The sequence below is a fragment of the Trachypithecus francoisi genome, unplaced genomic scaffold (genome assembly GCF_009764315.1).
Source record: "Trachypithecus francoisi isolate TF-2019V2 unplaced genomic scaffold, Tfra_2.0 Lachesis_group12, whole genome shotgun sequence".
NCBI lineage: Eukaryota > Metazoa > Chordata > Mammalia > Primates > Cercopithecidae > Trachypithecus > Trachypithecus francoisi.
Genome location: NW_022681457.1, coordinates 60,371,691 through 60,380,540, shown reverse-complemented (window position 1 = coordinate 60,380,540; position 8,850 = coordinate 60,371,691).

Here is an 8,850-nt window from a genome sequence, read left to right as displayed (position 1 = left end):
TTGTATAGAATTATACCATTGATATTCTTTGATGTCTCTTGTATACATATATACCATTGATGTTATTTGAGATTATTTTATGGGCTCTGTTGACAGATGCTTCTAACTTAATGAGTATGTTTTCATTGAATTAATTTGTATGGTTTACAATTTGTGACAGATGATTCTGACTTCCCAGTGAGTGACAGCAATTTTCCTTTTTGAGTAAATTTATTTAAGTAAAGACCTGGCTCATATTAAAGAAAAATATGAGTACAGGGTAGTACTGACATAACATGGTGCCACAATTCTGAATGTGGTATCCAAATGACTAATGTCTGGGAAATGCTTTGAACACCTACACGGGAGATGTGTAGCCAACCAATTAAATTTCTTAATTTTTGTATCAATATTTGGTACCTGCCAGCTTTTTAAAAATTTTATTTTAATCCCCTCCTGCTTTGTTACATTCTTGGCAAAGAGGGAATGGCCTATGGATGAAGGTTGAATGCCTGATTCTTCAGGAAATAAAGACAGGTCTTCAGGACCCCCACACTTAATCCTGGGATGTGAAAGTGATAAGGTTCAGCCAACTTAGGTGTAGTGCCTCATCCAGGTATGAATGCAGTCTTTCCCGGAGCTGAATAAAGCTCAAGAATCAAAGACTCTCTTCTTGCTTTCTCAGTCTGCTCTGTTGTCTCCACTCAGTTCACTTCCTATGGAAAAGACTCAGGTATAGAGCAGAGTCACTTCCAGAACCACGCCATCAGCAAAGCTGGCTCCTCTTGGCTGGCTCAGGCCCTCTGGCCTCCCAGCTGAGGTTACACCAGCTGAGAATTCAATGATCTGTCTTAACCACAGTGACTCATGCAGCCTCTGGTTTCCCTGTGGCTGGGACCCTTCCTCTACCAGGAAGACATATTTTAAATGATTACATAAATGACGGAGAGTGCACAGAAAGCTTTCAAAGATTTGGAACAACCAGCCGGAAGCTCCAAAGCTTACCCGGGTTTGTTCAACCTCATTTGGTTTGAGAATTAGAAGGACTGGTCCCGACGGGTGCTCTCTGACTACTGCCAAGAATCTCTTGTTCTTTCTAGCAGTGATGGCCTGGCGGCCACACTCAGCACAAGTTAACCATTCCAAGTGCAGGAAAAAGTAAGGAGTGAGAAATAAGAATAAAATAAAAAATAAAATCCCCCCAAATAGTCTGCAATTTGAAAACTTTTCTCAAATCCTCAAAGGAAGATAATTGTCTAAACTCCAGGGACAGCTCAAGGCTCAGAAGAAAGAGTGTGGACTTACTCTAAAGACAATGAGAGTGAGGACTCGGCACCAAATGTGCTCTAAGTGCCAGCACGCCCAATCCTTTCATGTCATCTGCTCCTCTCCTCCATTGCGTTTTTTTCTTTTAAATAGACTTTATTTCAATGTTTTTGGTTCACAGGAGATACAGAGATTTCCTATATACCTCCCGTTGCTTACAAATACATGCAGTCACCCCATTACCAACATTCCCCCACCAGGGTGGTACCTTTGTTACAACTGAGGAACCTACATTGACCCATCACCACCACCCAAAGTACATAGCTTATGTCAGTGTTCACCCTTGATGTTGCGCATTCTGTGGGTTTACACAAATGTACAAAGACATGGATCCACCATTATAGTATCCTATAGAGTAGTTTCACTGCCCTAAAAACCTTCTGTGCTCTGCCTATTCATCCCTCCCTCCTTACCCCTGGAAACCACTGATTTATTTTTTCTTTTCTTTGTTTCATTTTTTTTTTTTTTTTGGAGACAGAGTCTCCCTCTGTTGCCCAGGCTGGAGTGCAGTGGCACAATCTTGGCTCACTGCAACCTCTGTCTCCTGAGTTCACTCAATTCTCCTGCCTCAGCCTCCCCAGTAGCTGGGACTACAGGCACATGCCACCACGCTTGGCTAATTTTTTTTGGATTTTAGGAGAGACGGGGTTTCACCATGTTACCCAGGCTGGTCTCAAACTCCTGACTTCAAGCAATCTGCCTGCCTCCACCTCCTGAAGTGCTAGGCCTAAGCCACCGCACCCAGCCGATCTTTTTACTATCTCCATAGTTCACCTTTTCAAGAATGTCATATAGTTGAAATCATACAGTATGTAGCCCTTTCACACTGGCTTCTTTCACTTTGTTATAGGCTTTTGAGATTCTCTCATGTCTTTTCATGGCTTGATAGCTTCTGTCTTTATAGTTATATATTCCATTGTCTGGGTGTACCACATTTTACTTATCCATTTGCCTACTGAAGGAAGTCTTGGGTGCTTTCAAGTGTTAATACTTACAATTAAAGCCGCCATAAGCACCCATGTGCCTTTTGTGAGATATAAATTTGCAGCTCCTTTGGGTAAACATCAAGGAGCAGGATTGCAGGATGGTATGCTAAGAGGATGTTTAGTTTTGTAAGAAGCCACCAAACTGTCTTCCAAATGGCTGTTCCATTTTGCATTTCCATCAGTACTGAATCAGAGTTCCCGTCATCTATATCCTTGGAAGCACTGGGCATTGTCAGTGTTCTCGATTTTGTCTATTTTAATAGGGGTGTAGTGGCATCTTATTTTTATTTTGATTGGAATTCCCCTGATGATACATAATGAGAAACTTTTGCTTTTTATTTTTCTTTCTTTATTTTTATTTTTGAGACATAGTTTCACTCTGTCACGCAGGGTGGAGTGTAGTGGCATGATCTTGGCTCACTGCAACCTCTGACTCCCAGGTTCAAGTGATTCTCTAGCCTCAGCCTCCCGAGTAGCTGGGATTACAAGTGTGCACCACTATGCCTGGCCAATTTTTGCATCTTTTCAGTAGAGACAGAGTTTCACCATGTTGGCCAGACTGGTCTTGAACGCCTGACCTCAAGTAATCCTCCTGCCTCGGCCTCCCAAATTGCTGGGATTACAGGCGTGAGCCACCGCGCCCGGCCGCCTTTTGCTTTTTAACGAATTACACTAACTCAATATGTGTAGTAAGGGACTGCCCTAACATTTCACAGTTTTATCTCAAAATTTCCTATGCTATCAAAAAAAAAAAAAAAAAAAAGAAAAGCTTGGAAGGGCTCTCTAGGTTTTGTTTTTTTGTTTGTTTTAAAATGCTTGAAAGGCTCGATCTGCTGAGCAAACATGCCTCCAAGCATCTGCCCTGGATGCCTTTCTTTCTTTTTTTTTATTTTTTATTTTTATTTTTTTTAATTTTTCTTTTTATTTTATTTTGTAACTTTTATTTTAGGTTCGGGGTACATATGTACATTTGTTAATACAAGCAAATTTGTATCACAGGGGTTTGGTGTACAGATCATCTTCTCACCCGAGTACCAAGCACAGTTCTCGATAGTTCTTTTTCCTGATCCTCTCACTCCTCCCACTCTGTTTCCTCACATAGGCCCCAATGTCTCTTGTTCCCCTCTTTATGCCCATTGGTTCTCATTATTTATCTCTCACTTAAAAGTGAGAACATGCAGTATTTGGTTTTCCATTTCTGCATTAGTTTGCTAAGTATAATGTCCTCTAGCTTCATCCTTGTTCCTGTACAGGACATGCTCTCGTGTTTTTTTGTTGTTGTTGTCATTTGTTTGTTTTTTAATGGCTGCATAGTATTCCATGGTGTCTATGTACTTCATCTTTTTTTTTTAATCTTGCCTACCATTGATAGGCATTTAAGTTGGTTCCATGTTTTTGCTATTGTGAATGGTGTTGCAATGAACATACATGTGTATGTGTCTTTATGGTAGAACAATTTATATTCCACTGGGCATATACACAGTAACAGGATTACTGGGTTTAATGGTACTTCTCCTTTTAGGTCTTTGAGGAATTTCCACACTGCTTTCCACAATGGGTGAACTAATTCACACTCCCACCAGCAGTGTATAAGTGTTTCCTTTTCTCCATAACTTCCCCAGCATCCTTTTTTTTTTTTTTGAGTTTTTAATAGTAGCCATTCTGACTGATGTGAGATGGTATCTCGTCATGGTTTTAATTTACATTTCTCTAATGATTAGTGATACTTAGCATTTTTTCATTTGTTACCAACTGTATATATTCTTCAGTGAGGTGTATGTCAGATTTTTTGCCCATTTTATTTATTTTTTAAAATTTTTAAATTATTTTTATTTATTTTTTATTATTATACTTTAAGTTTTAGGGTACATGTGCACAACGTGCAGGTTTGTTACATATGTGTACTTGTGCCATGTTGGTGTGCTGCACCCATCAACTCATCAGCACCCATCAACTCGTCATTTACATCAGGTATAACTCCCAATGCAATCCCTCTCCCCTCCCCCTCCCCATAATAGGCCCCGGTATGTGATGTTCCCCTTCCCGAGTCCAAGTGTTCTCACTGTTCAGTTCTCACCTATGAGTGAGAACATGTGGTGTTTGGTTTTCTGTTCTTGCAATAGTTTGCTGAGAATTATGGTTTCCAGCTGCATCCATGTCCCTACAAAGGACACAAACTCATCCTTTTTTATGGCTGCATAGTATTCCATGGTGTATATGTGCCACATTTTCTTAATCCAGTCTGTCACTGATGTACATTTGGGTTGATTTCAAGTCTTTGCTATTGTGAATAGTGCCACAATAAACATACGTGTGCATGTATCTTTATAGCAGCATGATTTATAATCCTTTGGGTATATACCCAGTAATGGGATGGGGGGTCTTATGGTACTTCTAGGTCTAGATCCTTGAGGAATCGCCATGCTGTTTTCCATAATGGTTGAACTAGTTTACAATCCCACCAACAGTGTAAAAGTGTTCCTGTTTCTCCACATCCTCTCCAGCACCTGTTGTTTCCTGACTTTTTAATGATTGCCATTCTAACTGGTGTGAGATGGTGTCTCATTGTGGTTTTGATTTGCATTTCTCTGATGGCCAGTGATGACGAGCATTTTTGCATGTGTCTGTTGGCTGCATACCTGTCTTCTTTTGAGAAATGTCTGTTCATATCCTTTGCCCACTTTTTGATGGGGTTGTTTGTTTTTTTCTTGTAAATTTGTTTGAGTTCTTTGTAGGTTCTGGATATTAGCCCTTTGTCAGATGAGTAGATTGCAAAAATTTTCTCCCATTCTGTAGGTTACCTGTTCACTCTGATGGTAGTTTCTTTTACTGTGCAGAAGCTCTTTAGTTTAATTAGATCCCATTTGTCAATTTTGGCTTTTGTTGCCGTTGCTTTTTGTGTTTTAGACATGAAGTCCTTGCCCATGCCTATGTCCTGAATGGTATTACCTAGGTTTTCTTCTAGGGTTTTTATGGTATTAGGTCTAATATTTAAGTCTCTAATCCATCTTGAATTAATTTTCTTATAAGGAGTAAGGAAAGGATCCAGTTTCAGCTTTCTACTTATGGCTAGCCAATTCCCCTCCCCCCCCCGCCACCATTTATTAATAGGGAACCCTTTCCCCATTTCTTGTTTTTCTCAGGTTTGTCAAAGATCAGATGGCTGTAGATGTGTGGTATTATTTCTGAGGACTCTGTTCTGTTCCATTGGTCTATATCTCTGTTTTGGTACCAGTAACATGCTGTTTTGGTTATTGTAACCTTGTAGTATAGTTTGAAGTTAGGCAGCATGATGCCTCTAGCTTTGTTCTTTTGACTTAGGATTGTCTTGGCAACGCGGGCTCTTTTTGGTTCCATATGAACTTTAAAGCAGTTTTTTCCAATTCTGTGAAGAAACTCATTGGTAGCTTGATGGGGATGGCATTGAATCTATAAATTACCTTGGGCAGTATGGCCATTTTCACAATATTGATTCTTCCTATCCATGAGCATGTTATGTTCTTCCATTTGTTTGTGTCCTCTTTTATTTCACTGAGCAGTGGTTTGTAGTTCTCCTTGAAGAGGTCCTTTACATCCCTTGTAAGTTGGATTCCTAGGTATTTTATTCTCTTTGAAACAATTGTGAATGGAAGTTCATTCATGATTTGGCTCTCTGTCTGTTACTGGTGTATAAGAATGCTTGTGATTTTTGCACATTAATTTTGTATCCTGAGACTTTGCTGAAGTTGCTTATCAGCTTAAGGAGATTTTGGGCTGAGATGATGGGGTTTTCTAAATATACAACCTGGATGCCTTTCTATAACCTCAAAACACCTCAGTCCAGAAGCAAATTTATTGTTTTTCACTTAAATCACCTTTCCCTTGATCCTTCTGCTTCTGTCACTGGCCAGTTCTCAGGGTACTGCAACTCCTGCTTTGTCACCCCCAGGCTGAAGGGCTCATGCTGAACCCCAAATGCACTGACTGAAGCCCGGTACTCCCCTCCTCACTGCTGGAATCACCCTGCTGGCTCCCAGGGTCTGGCTGGCCTGGGCTGGCTTTGCCACTGAATCTCTTTTCCCCATTTGCCCATGGCTGTCTACCACTGCTGCGCTGGTCTGCCTCACAACACTTCATGCCACCTGCTTTTCCTTCCTCTGTGTCCTTGCTGGAGCCTGAGATGCCCTTCCTCACCACTGCCCTTCCTCACCACTGCCCCTGCCCCAGCCCAGGCTAGTCAAGTCCTGCCTACTCCTCGGGGTCCAGCAGCTGACAGTCACGTATCCATCCACTCAAGGGAAGTTGGTGTGTCCCTCTAACTCCTGACCATGCTTCCCATCTGTGTCTACTGTAGCCCATCTTACCTCTGTCATTAGACTATAAGCTGCCTGAGGGCTGGAAATCTACCCCTCCCTCATCTGTGCAACGCATTACCATTCCCAGCAATTTCATACACACAATTACCTGTTGAATGCATGTTAAATGTAAAATGTATCTGAGACCGATTTTGTAAAGATGGGGGAAACCACGAGCAGGAGTTGTCTGAAGAATGGATACTTATTTTAGATCCCACTGAGTCTCTCTGTCATGGACTCTTTGGACTATGAAAACAGGAACAATTATGGTGTAAATGGACTTTGAAAATAGCAATAATTAGGTAATTAAAAATGTACTTCAGTTTCATTATAGTGTCCATAAAATTCCACCATCGAAAAACAAACTATTTTTAACATATTTTATTTAATATAATTCATGTAATTGTGATTTTTATGTTCCACCTAGTTATGCAATTAAGTAGTACATGGCTATTTCTTACAATTAAACATTGCTAAAATCTGCCGCCAGTTTGGAACACAGAGTATGATATATTTAACTACTTTTTATGCTAAACAGTAGACACAGTTAATACTGTATTCATTTAATTCCATTTTAATTAGTTGAATAATATTTTCAAATGTGAATTTAGCCCTAACTAGAATGGCACATTACTTAAGGTTGTTTTCTTTCAACTTATGTATCTGTAACCTGTTGAGGTTTCTTGTAGAAGAAAATGGTGGTACGTGTGGGTTCCTGAGTTGAAAATTGTGCAGGTTTTTCAGTTCTTGTTCAGAGCTTCCTACTCACTGGTTAGATCCATTCTCATGACATAGTGTACACCAGCAAAACTTCCCCTGTTTCTCCTTGAAGCGTTAACCCCTAGACGCTCATGAAATGTGTTCCAGGCATGGCTGGGCTCCTGGAAGCAGCCTGAGGCCCAATACACAGAAGAAAGATCAGAGGCTTCATTTTTCTAGGTACACCTCCTGCTTTGGGGAGAGGCATTCTGAACTCCTCAAACAAACTGCTTCTGCCACTGGCCCTTTTCACCAGCCCTGATCTCTGAGTGATGCAGAGGCAAGAAGTGAGGCAAGAGATGAAACTTATTGGATTCAAGAAGAAAAAACAGGTGCAAAGGCCCTTTTGAGACTATGTCATTGGTGACATTACTATAAGATTTCCCATTCCTGTTTTTCTTGAGAGTCCCTCCAACCCAGGCCTGTGCCTCTATAGGCCAAGCTTCACTTTTGGTCCCTGGACCGGCCCTACCTCCAGTTCCCCTGCACTCATTTGCCTGGCTTAGAGCATCCCCCCAGGTACACCTTCCCAGCAGTTTCCCTCTCTCCTCCACTCTGGCCTCCTTTCCTTCACCCTCCCATCTACCAACTACTAACTCTTAAATGAAGTATCCTTTTTAAAAAATTATTCTTTGTTTCTTTTATTAATGAGTTAGGATACAAAAAAGTCTCTAAAAATTACATTAAAAACTCATAAACATTGTTCAAATCTTCTTTCAAAGTTCCAGGCCTTGTTGCCTCCTTCAAAATCAACTTCCCCTCTTTTGTTCATGCTTCCGCTTGGCCCACTGACCTGACCTTCTCTCCCTCTGTTCCTATAATTGAACCCTCCACCCAACCACTCCACGCACGTTGGCTGAGATCCTGCCACAGAATGGGGAGAAGGGGTTGGGGGCCCTTGAGGACTTCATCTCTCAAGTCAGGATTACCCTCACTGCACCTAAGGGGCATCACTGTTCATCCCAACTGCTGGCAAACACCATTCCCACTCCTTCTGTCAGGCCTCAGCTCCCACCATGCCTGTCTCCCATGACACCTTCCTAACACTGCCTCAGACACTCAGAACTAAATGAGATAAGGCATGACCAAAGGCTTAACAACCAACACGACAATAATAAGATCATTAATGCTTATTGAACACCTCCTCAGTGCCTGGCTCTGGACCTAGCACATTACATTAATCATCTAATTTAGTGCTCCAACAGGCACAAACTACTCCTACTATCCCCACTTAGGGTGGGTTATGAGACTGGCCTGAAGTCCTACAGCCACTCAGTGGAAGAGCCAGAATTCAAACCTCTGAATCCTGGGTCTGTACCCCTAGTCACTACTCTGTCCTGTCTCCCTAGCAGGGGACCCAGCAAATGGTAAGTGTCCAATAATTATTAGTTACTGCACAGAGTCCCGAGGAATAATCTTCTTTTCATTGTTCCCATTACTCTTGCAATCTGAGTCTCCAAATTCAT